The 12,030-nt window shown below is 36.3% G+C and overlaps 1 protein-coding gene across 1 annotated transcript in view; it reads left to right on the forward strand.

The window, feature by feature from the left end:
• EPHA6 (EPH receptor A6) overlaps positions 1-12,030 on the forward strand; it is an 884,686-nt gene that overhangs the window by 658,384 nt on the left and 214,272 nt on the right. The gene's annotated exons all lie outside the window — the stretch shown is intronic.

The raw sequence follows: 12,030 nt of genomic DNA on the forward strand, positions 1-12,030 counted from the left end.
GAAGCACATGGACTTTCTGTGTGTTCTAATGCAGTTCCTTATTTAGATGGAAACCTCTGATATTCTGTTTCTGCCAAAATGTTTCCCTAAGGCTCCCTCCTTGCTTCAACCTATCAAAAAAGATATTCTTTCTTTGATATTAATAGGAGGCAAGAGTTATTAAATGTTCACATGCTTAGGTGAGATTTACATGTTATCATCTCTTCTAGTCTTTGCAACCCTACAAATCACAAACTCCCATATGTCCATTTTCTAGATAAGGATACTAAGACTTAGATTAAATTATTTCATCAAAATGAATGAGCTTATAAATAGTAAAGCCAGTTTTAACCGCACAGTAGTCTTATTTCAGAGCTCATGCTCTTTTAACTACAACTTCATTACAAGTAACCTTTTACATTTGGGAATCTATACTTCCTTTGTAAGAATATCTTCTCCTGGAACTTTTAAAGTTGCTACTTTATAAACTGTCCTTTATTACACAGTCTCTACCTATCTTGAGTGAATTCATCTGTGTTCCTTGCTTTCATTCCAGCCATCTATCAATCTGTCTGCAGTCACTTCCCAACTCCATGACGTAAACCTGTGTTCCAGTTGCTGATCGGAATCTCTGTGATTTGTAGGGGGAAAGGGAATTACCACTACCTAACTCTAAGTGCACTGATGCACTGAAAAACCAAGTGCCTCAGCAGGAGCAGTGTTAATGTGGATATTGATTATTGTCATGAAATCATTCTTTAGCGTAAGAATACAAATTTCCCTTATTTGAAGCATGATTCACATGCTTTCAGGTGGCATGTCAATCCATCAGCAAACCCTGCCAGTTCTGCCTTCAGAATATGTCCTAGAATCCAACCACCTTTGACCACTTCACAAGTACTACCCTGGCCAACCCACCAGCATCTTTCCTGGCCTCACTCCTTCGACTGCTCTGTGGCACGTTCACCTCACATGGACCTCTGGAATTGGAAGATTCATTTGAAATGTAAACTAGATTGTGTCCCTCTCTGCTCTATACTGCCAATAATGTTTCATTCCATTTGGAAGAAAAGCCTGATCTCCTCCTCAGTTACCTCTTGTATGCTGCCTCCCACAGCCTCCCCTTCACTCACTGCTCTGGCAACAGTGGTGTCCTTGCTCTTCCTCAATGTACTGTGTGCACTCCTGTCTCGAGACCTCTGCACTTGGTACCCATGTAACTGGGAAGCTCTTAGCCCCAGTAATACCATGGCTCCTTCCTCACTCCCTCACTTCCTCCAACCTCTGTGATAATGTGAATTTATCAGAGAGGACTTTCAAGTCCTTCATAAAGTAGTAACCCTCTTTCCAAATGCCTCTTCTCCCTTACCTGCTTTTACTCCATAGCAGTTATTAGCAACTGACATATCTGTGTGTTTTGTTTTTTCTACTGTCAGTCTTCTGTCTCTTTTTTGCTACTATATCCTCAGCCCTTTAAATAGTACTTGGCATGTGGTAGGGACTATATAAATGTTAATGAATGGATACAGAATTTACAATGTATAAGTATTTATTTATCTGTTACATGACTTGATTCTCAAAAGGGTTATATCCTGGTGTAGGGTTGAGGTGAGGGGGACAAGATTCCGCTTATATATTCTGAGGGTTGTGTATTGTGATGAAGGTTTGATATGGGTGCATTAGCTTCTCAGAGAAAAGGCGTACAAATTAAATTTGATTTTAGAATTAGATAGATTGCAATTAAAATGATCACTCTAATGTCAGTGTGGAGGAAAGATTTAGATAAGCAGTGCTTGATAGCAGAGAAACCAGTAAGAATGTACGGATTCATGAGAGCAAGGCACACAGAACCAGTCTCAGGTTTTTGACTAGAAAGATGGAAGTAAAGAACATAGGAATATCTGGGAGAGGATTTAACATGTTGAGATCATATGGAAGAATCAAATGGCTCTCAAGACAAGAATGAAAACCTGGGCTATTTTCTTATTGTTTGATGAAAATCACTATGCTCTTGATATATTAAGTAACACTTCTTTGCCCCATTATCTATAATTCCTATGAAGACAAGAAGTGAACTTAGACATTAGAAGAGATCAGTAGTAATGTAGAGCCCTGCCTTGTGGAAGGCAAATCCATAAGTCACAATGCCCCATTTGTAAATGTGCATGACAGGGAGAGCAAAAGTGAAATCTGCCCAAGAGCAGGCAGGGATGTCTTGCTTGCTGGAGTTATAAGTAAAGTCCAGAAGGCTTTGCTCAGCTCACTGCTGGATAGTGGGCCCCGTTATTTCAGAAGCCATTATAATGACTAAGGAGAGAAAAATGAAGAGGTAGGAAAGAGAGTTAAATTTCATTTTTTAAAAAGTAAATTTGAAAAAACAATAAATGTGGGTGTTATATTTGATGTATGAACCTGTTAGGGTTCACTTGTTGGTTGATGGAACAAATGTCTATAGTATTGGAGAACAGTGGCACCTTTTCCCTTTACTCTATGAAGTTTAACAGCATCTACAAAAGAAGTAGTCAAAAGGATTGAAGGTTGACAGATGTTCATTACAATTACAGAGATGTTTTAGTCCATTTTTTAAAAAAAAAGAACTTTAAGTTTTAAATCAAAATGATTTGCACATATCTAAAAAAAAATAGAGAAAAATAGAGGGGCTTGTAATGAAAAGTACAAGGATACCACTCCTTCCCTTAACTTTCCATCCAACCTCAATTCTTGTGTATCTGTGGCAAGGATTTTTAACTGATTCTGTTTTTTAATTCTGACGATTATTTCCATATCTATTTAACCTTAGACATTATTTATTGACTTCCTATTATCACAGGTAGACATTTAGCATCCTGATAACATTCACATCTCACCTCCACTCAATATAGCTGTTACCTTTGTAACTGATGATACATTTATTACTTGAATATAATATTTGTCTCTATATCTTGTTGCCACAAATATAAGCACTATTTTTATACTTATGGTAGTTTCTTACCTATAGTCAAAATGCAAAATGTACAAACAGCTTATTTTCAAATTGTTATACCATCATGTGTTGCTTAATAGCAGGGATGTGCTCTGAGATGTGTATTGTTAGGTGATTTCATTGTTGTGTGAACATCATAGAGTGTACTTAAACCTAGAGGTTATAGCCTATTACACACCTAAGCTAGATGGTATTTGCTTCTAGGCTACAAACCTGTACAGCATATTACTGTACTGAATACTGTAGGCAATTGTAGTACAATGGTAAGTATCTGTATATCTAAAAGTAGAAAAGATACAATAAAAACATACTACAGAAAATAAGAAATGATACACCTTATGATGAATGGAGTTTGCAGGACAGGAAGTTGTGCTGGCTCAGTCTGTGAGTGAGTGGCAAGTGAATGTGAAGGCCTAAGACATTACTGTACACTACTGTAGACTTTATAGTACACTCAGGCTACACTAAATTTATTTTAAAAATAATTTTCTTTCTTCAGCAATAAATTAACCTGAGTTTACTGTAACTTTTTACTTTATAAACGTTTTAATTATTTTTAACTATTTGAGTGTTTTGTAATAACACTTAGCTTAAAATACAAACACATTGTACAGCTGTACAAAAATATTTTCTTTCTTATATCCTTATTCTACAAGCTTTCTCTGTTTTTAAATTTGTAAACTTTTTTTTTTTTTTTTTTTTTTACTTTTTAAACATTTTCGGTAAAAACTAAGAAACAAACATACACAATAGCTTAGGCCTACACAGGGTTAAGATCATCAGTATCACTGTCCATCACCTCCACACCTTCTCCAACTTCTCCCTCCTTCTCCCAGAGGCAATAACATGCATAGAGCTGCCATCTTCTCTGATAACTATGCCTTCTTCTGGAATACCTCCTGAACCACCTGCCTGGGGCTATTTTACTGTTAACCTTTTTTTTTTTATTATTTCAGCTTATGATGGGGGTACAAAAGTTCAGGTTACATATGTTGCCCATGTACCGCCTATCCCCCCAAATCAGAGCTCCAGGCATGTCCATTCCCCAGACAGTGCGCATTGCACTCATCATGTAGGTATACACCCATCCCCTCCTCCCACCCTCCACCTCAGTCTGATATACGATTTGTATCATTCCCAAATGTGCATTTAGGTGATGATCAGGGAAACCAATTTTCTGGTGAGTATATGTGATGCTTGTTTTTCCATTCTTGGGATACTTCACTTAATAGAATGGGTTCCAACTCTCTCTAGGAGAACCAAAGAGATGTCATATCACTGTTATTTCTAATAGCTGAGTAATACTCCATGGTATACATATACCACAATTTACTAATCCAATCATGAATTGATGGCCATTTGGGTTGTTTCCACATCTTTGCAATTGTGAATTGTGCTGCTATAAACATTTGGGTACAGGTGTCTTTGTCGTAGAATGACTTATGTTCCTTTGGGTAGATGCCCAATAATGGGATTGCTGGATCGAATGGTAGGTCTATTTGAATCTGTTTAAGGTATCTCCATAATGCTTTCCACAGGGGTTGCACTAGTTTGCAGTCCTACCAGCAGTGTATGAGTGTTCCTGTCTCTCCACATCCACGCCAACATGTGTTGTTTTGGGACTTTTTGATAAAGGCCATTCTCTCTGGGGTTAAGTGATATCTCATTGTGGTTTTGATTTGCATTTCCCTGATGATTAGGAATGTTGTATGGAATCAGAGAAGACCCCGCATAGCAAAAGCAATTTAAGCAATAAAAACAAAATGGGAGGTATTAATTTGCCAGACTTCAAACTATACTACAAGGCTGTGGTTCTTAAAACTGCCTGGTATTGGCACAAGTGCAAGGACACAGATCAGTGGAACAGAACAGAAGATCCAAATATAAAACCATCCTTATATAGCCATCTAATCTTTGACAAAGCAGACAAAAACATACTCTGGGGACAAGAATCCCTATTCAATAAATGATGCTGGGAAAATTGGATAGCCACATGTAGAAGACTGAAACAGGACCCACAGCTTTCACCTCTCGCAAAAATCAAATCACGGTGAATAACAGACTTAAACCTTAGGTGTGAAACGATTGATTAGAATTCTAGAAGAAAATGTAGGAAAGACTCTTACAGACATTGGCCTAGGCAAAGAATTTATGAAGAAGACCCCTAAGGCAACCACAGCAACAACAAAAATAAATGAATGGGACCTGATCAAATTAAAAAGCTTCTGCACAGCCAAAGAAACAGTCATGAGAATAAACAGACCACCTACAGAATGGGAAAAGATTTTAGCATACTACACATCATATAAAAGACTGATAACAAGAATCTATTTAAAACTCAGGAAAATCAGCAAGAAAAAATCAAACAACCCTATCAAGAAGTGGGCAAATGACATGAATAGAAATTTTTCAAAAGAAGATATAAGAATGGCTAACAAACATATGAAAAAAAATATTTTTTAAATAACTAGAAGTACACTCCAAAATGAGGATAAAAAGTAGAGCATAATAAATATATAGACCAATAAATAGTCATTTATTAAGATTATTCAGTATTATGTACCATACATAATTGTATGTGCTATACTTTCATACGACTGACACAGTAGGTTTGTTTACAACAGCATCACCACAGACACGTGAGTAATGCATTATACTATGACTGCAATGTTACAAAGGCTACACTGTCACTAGGTAATAGGAATTTTTCAGCTCCATTATCTTGTGGGAACACTATTGTATATGGGGTCTGCTGTTGACCGAAATATTGTTATGCAACATGTGACTGTACTCATGTTTGTAAAATCTTTTGGCCCATTCTGCTAAGATTTCTAATATGGACGCCTGTGGTAGTCAGATACCATTTTTTGCTCAGCTGGAAAAATAAAGGAAGATTTAGACTTTCTGAACCTGACTGCTGAATTTTATGTAGGTCCTTTTTAATGATGTTATTTTAACCTGAGTAGGTTTGCTCTTCTGATGTCCTATTGGTAATGCTGCTGGAAATTTATGGCTGAACTTCTCTGGAGCAGGCAAATTATGGCATAGACCAAACTGGCTGTTTTATGGGAACACTGCCATACACATTTATTTACTTATTGTCTATGGCTGCTCTTGTGCTATGACTGCAGAATTGAGTACTTGTATCAGACAGAATTGTCCACAAGTCTAAATTATCTACTATCAGGCCCTTCACAGAAAAAGTTTGCCAAGCCCTACTCCAGACTGCTCTAGACTAGAGCATCATTCAGTGTATCCAGACTCTGCTAGTAATTGCACTCCTAAAGCCTCTCTCCTTCTGCTTACATTCAGACTAATGCATGGGTCTCATCGTTTCTCCTTGTCACTTAACTAAGTTGGAACCATTGTTTTCTGTATACAATAATAGTCTTCTCTCTTAATTTACCATCTTCATTTTGCCAGTTCTCAATTGGCTTCCTAAATAAAAGTGGAAAGTTTGCAGAGGAATTATGTCTTCTGGATTCTTTTATATGTGAAAATTTCTTTTCAATAAATACAATAAATAATTAGTCTGGGAATAGAACTTCACGTTAAAAATATTTGTTCCTCTGAATTTTAAAGGTACTGCTCTACTGTTTAGGTGTCAGTACTGCTGCTGACAAGTTCTGTGCCAGGAAGATCCTACCTTGTAATGATATATTAATGCGTTGTGCATATAGAGGCTTTTTCAATCTGGAGATGTTAGTTCTTTGAAAATCTTTAATATTATTTCTTGGCTAATTTCCTTGCCTGTGTCTTTTTATTCTCTCTGGAATTTCTGTCAGTCATGTATAGAACCCCTGGATTGAGCTTTTGCTTTCCTAAGAATTAAGCTCATATATTTTGTGTTTGGGTTTGTTCATTGCTGGTGCAAATTTGTTCTATTTTCTAGCAGACTTCCTCAACTATATTTATAAATATTTCAAGACATGACTTGAGTTCATTTTTTTCTGCTATCATTTTAATTTTCAGGTATCTCTCTAATTTTATGAATATTTCTTTCTTGTTTTCAGCATCCGGATTTTTCTTTTCCTTCACTTTTTTTAAATTTCAGAATATTAGAGGAGTATAAATCTTTTGGTTACATGGATTGCTTTTGTACTGCTTGAGTCAAAGTTGTAAGTGTGCCCATCACCCAGATAATGTACATTGTACCTGTTAGGTATGACTTCACCGATCCCTTCTCCCCCCCACCCACCTGCATGATTTCCATTGAATTTTACTTCCATCTGTGCATCTGAGTGCTGATCACTTAGTTCCAATTTAATAGAGAGTACATGTGGGGTTTGTTTTTCCATTTTTGCCATATTTCACTTAGGATGATGGTCTCCAGTTCCACCCAGCTTGTTGCAAAAGGTATTAATTCATTTTTTATGGCTGAGTAGTACCATGGTGTATATATACCATATTTTATTAACCCACTCATGAATTGATGGGCACTTAGATTGATGCCACATCTTTGCAATTGTGAATTTTGCTGCAATAAACATTCGAGCACAAGTGTCTTTTTTATAAAATGACTTTTTTCCTTTGGGTAAATACCCAGTGTGGGATTGTTTGATCAAATGGTAGGACCACTTTTATTTCTTTGAGGAATCTTCATAATGTTTTCCACAGAGATTGCACTAGTTTGCATTCCCACCACCAGTGTATAAGTGTTCCTTCCTCTCTGCATCCACACCAGCATCTATTTTAGGACTTTTTGATAAAAGCCATTCTCAGTGGGGTTAGGTGATATCACATTGTGGTTCTGATTAGCATTTTTCTGATGATTAATGATGTTGAGTATTTTTTCATATGTTTATACGGCATTAGTCTATCTTCTTTGAAAAGTTTTTGTTCATGTCTTTTGCCCACTTTTTTAAATCATTTTATTTCATTTTAGTTTTTTATTTCAGGATATTATGAGGGTACAAGCATTTTGGTTACATTTTATATCTTTGCCTCACCCAAGTGAAGATTAGAAGTATGCCCTTCCCCTCTACAATGCCCACCGCATCCATTAGTTGTGAGTTTACCCCGCCCCAACCCCCTAATCCCTGGAGAAAATTTTTACTGTTTGAGCACCATAGTGTTGATCAGTTAGTGCCAATTTGATGGCGAGTACATGTGGAGCCTATTCTTCTGATCTTGTGATACCTCACTTCAGATAATAGGCTCAAGCTCTATCCAGGAAAATAGAAGAGGTGCTAGATCACTGTCATTTCTTATAATTGAGTAATATTCCATTGTATACATATACCGAATTTTAATAATCCACTCATGAATTGATGGGCACTTGGGTTGTTTCCACATCCTTGTAATAGTGAATTGTGCTGCCATGAACATTTGGGTGCAGATGTCTTTATTATAAAATGTCTTTTGCTCTTTTGGGTAGATGCCTAATAGTGCTATTGTTGGATCGAATGGTATTTCTATTTTTAGCCGTTTGAGGTATCTCCAAATTCTTTTCCACAGAGGTTGCACTAATTTCAGTCCCACCAGCAGTGTAAGAGTGTTCCCATCTCTCCACATCCTCGCCAGCATTTGTTGTTTTGGGATTTTTTGATAGAGGCCAATCTCACTGAGGTTAGGTGATATCTCATTGAGGTTTTGATTTGCATATCTCTAATGATTAGAGATGTTGAGCATTTTTTAATATATTTGCTGGCCATTATTCTGTCTTCTTTTGAAAAGTTTCTGTTCATTTCCTTTGCCCATTTATTGATGGGGTTGTTTGATTTTTTCTTATTGATTTTTTTAAGTTCTAGATAGATTCTCGGATATGTAGAGAGCACATATTTTCTCCCATTCTGTAGGCTGTCTATTCACTCTAATGATAGTTTCCTTGGCTGTGCAAAAGCTTTTTAATTTTATCAGATCCCATTTATTTAATTTTGTTGCTGCTGTAATTATTATTTCAACTCTTTTGCCCACTTTTTAATGGAGTTGATTTTTTTCTTGCTTATTTGCTTGAGTCCTTTGTAGATTCTGGTTATTAGCCCTTTATGGGATGTATGGCACGTGAATATTTTCTCCCATTTTGTAGGTTGTCTATTTACTGTGTTTTCTGGATTCTTTTATATGTGAAAATGTCTTTTTAATAAATACAATAAATAGTTTGGGCATAGAAGTTCATTTCCTCAGCTGTGCAGAAGCTTTTTAATTTAATCAAGTCCCATTTATTTATTTTTATTGTTGCTGTGATTGCCCTTGGGGTCTTCTTCATAAATTCTTTGCCTAGGCTGATATCTGGAAGAGATTTTCAAAATTTTCTTCTAAAATTCTTATGGTTTCATGTCTTAGATTTAAGTCTGTTATTTATCTTGAATTAATTTTTGTGAGTGGTGAGAGATATGGATCCTGTTTCAATCTTCTACATGTGGCTATACAATAGGCATAGAGGAAACATACTTCAAAATATATAACAAACCCACACCCAACATCACACTGAATGGGGAAAAGTTGAAAGTATTCCCACTCAGAACTGGAACAAGACAAGGATGCCCACTGTCACCACTTCTATTCAACATAGTGCTAGAAGTCCTAACCAGAGCAATCAGGCAAGAGAAGGAAATTAAGGGTATCCAAATGGGGAAAGAGGAGGTCAAACTATTACTCTTTGCTGATGATATGATCTTATGCCTTGAAAACCCCAAAGATTCCACCAGAAGGCTCTTGGAATTGATAAATAAATTCAGCAAGGTCTCAGGCTACAAAATCAATGTACAGAAATCAGTAGCATCCCTATACGCCAACAACAGTCAAACTGAGAATCAAATCAAATTCTCAATACCTTTCATGAAAGCTACAAAGAAAATACTTAGGAATATATTTAACCAAGGAGGTGAAAGGTCTCTACGGAGAACTATGAATCACTGAGGAAGGAATTTGCAGAGGCTGTAAAGAAATGGAAAAACATATCATGTTCATGGATCGGCAGAATCAACATTGTTAAAATGTCCATACTACCCAAAGCGATTTACAGATTCAATGCAGTCCATATCAAAATACCAATGCCATTTTTCGTGGATCTAGAAAAAATAATTCTATGCTTCGTTTGGAACCAGAAAAGAGCCCGGATAACCAACCATAAGCAAAAGGAGCAAATCTGGAGGTATCACTTTACCAGATTTAAGCTACACTACAAGTATACAGTAACCAAAATAGCATGGTACTAGCATAAAAATAGAAACATAAACCAATGAAACAAAAAAGAGAACCCAGATATAAAACCATCCACATATTGCCATCTGATCTCTGACAAAGTGTACAGCAATATACACTGGGGAAAAGAATCTCTATTTAATAAATGGTGCTGGGAAAATATTTCTTTTTTGTTTTCTGGAGATGAGGTGTCATTCTGTTGCCCATGTTGGAGTGCAATGGCATAATCATGGCTCACTGTAGCCTCCAACTCCTGAGTTCAAGTGATCCTCTCATCTCAGCCTCCCTAGTAGCTGGGACTACAGGTGCTAACCATTATGCCCCAGCTCTGCTGATTTTTTTTTTTTTTTACTTTTTAAGGGACAGGTTATCACTATGTTTCCCAGGGTAGTCACAAACTCCTAACCTCAGATCTTTATTGATACATGAAATACCTTGTAACACACCATTGCTGTTTCTGATAATTTCCTCCCTTGATTATTGTTAGATTGTTTAATTATTCTTGCCTGTCTTTTTAGTATTGAAGACCCTTCTCACATATCTGGCAATCCTTGGCTTTCTGTTCATATTTATACATGAGGCTCTGATTGGAAGGTCTGTGTGAGAATCCGGGCATGTCTACTGTGGGCCTCGCTTTGGGTGGTAAGGGAACTGTTTTATTAGAGATCTCCAATGCCAGTATGTGTTTTTTCTTTTGCATGGCCATATTCATTTGTTTTTTTTTTCTAAAAATAGACTCTTTTGACATTCTGTGGAAATTAGTGGTCAACTCTTCCTTGTAAAACTTTCAAACCACACCCTTGCCCTGTCTGGGGCCCATGTTTCTCTCCTGCCCTTTGCCATAAAAGGTTCATCTAAACCAGGAGTCTGTCTATGTTTCCTCCATGTGAATTGCTCTCTTGTCAACAAAATCAACCTCTTGTGTTCCTTTTTATGCCCTGCTACACCCATCAATGCTCCGCTGTCATTTTAATTACTACAAAAGTTTGCTGGACTCTCATTCAGTAGAGTCCTGTCTCTTGTCCTCTTTGTCCTTGAGGGTTTATACTTAGTGTTTTCCTTTTCTATTGTTAGAGGGGCCTCAGAGAAGGAAAGGAGATAAAAACATTTGCTTTGCCATCTTAACCAGAAACCAGGCTGGCTATGTTTTCATTGGTCTACAAAATGAGATAAACACTGGAGAGCCCTCAAAAATAAGTATACTCTTCTAATATATACTGATTTCTTCACTTTTCCCTTCTTTTTTAGCCTTAAGCCCATTCCATGTCATTTTCTTTTACAACATGAAACAAGATTACTATAATGTATTTTCTGAGATAAACTTTAAATATTTAACATTAAAAATAGATTAGTACTCCATGTTATTCAAAATACTTTGTTTAAAGAACATGTTATGCTTACTTTTGATTAAATTAAACATAAAAGCAAATGATGGATAGAGAAATAGACTGATCTGTTTTTATCTAAAGAACAGTTGTGGATTTTTTACTGAGTCTTGTTCTTTCCAAATCAAAAAGAAACATAACATCCATGACACGTGACAGGCAGCTTTCATTTATTCCACTAGCATGAACATGAACACCATCAGATTTTCCTTTATTTGTGATTTTCTGTGCAGTGAAATCCAAAGCAATTGCCCAGCCTTCCATTATTTACAAAAGAAAAAAAGAAAAAGAAACATCAACAAGAACAAATATTTAGTATCTTTCTCTGCTCTCCTTGCAGCCCTATATGCCTGCCACAAAAAGCTTTTAAAAGTTTCTGAAAAATCTATAGTTTATTAATGTCAATTTCAAAGACATATATTTATTTATATTATTACAAATGCATTTCCCTTTACGTCTGTCTTCCATTGACCTACCTTTTAAATTCTATACTTTTTCCTTTAACTCTTGAATGACAGAATACAATGTATTTAAGCT

The sequence above is a fragment of the Eulemur rufifrons genome, chromosome 7, assembly GCF_041146395.1.
Source record: "Eulemur rufifrons isolate Redbay chromosome 7, OSU_ERuf_1, whole genome shotgun sequence".
Lineage (NCBI taxonomy): Eukaryota > Metazoa > Chordata > Mammalia > Primates > Lemuridae > Eulemur > Eulemur rufifrons.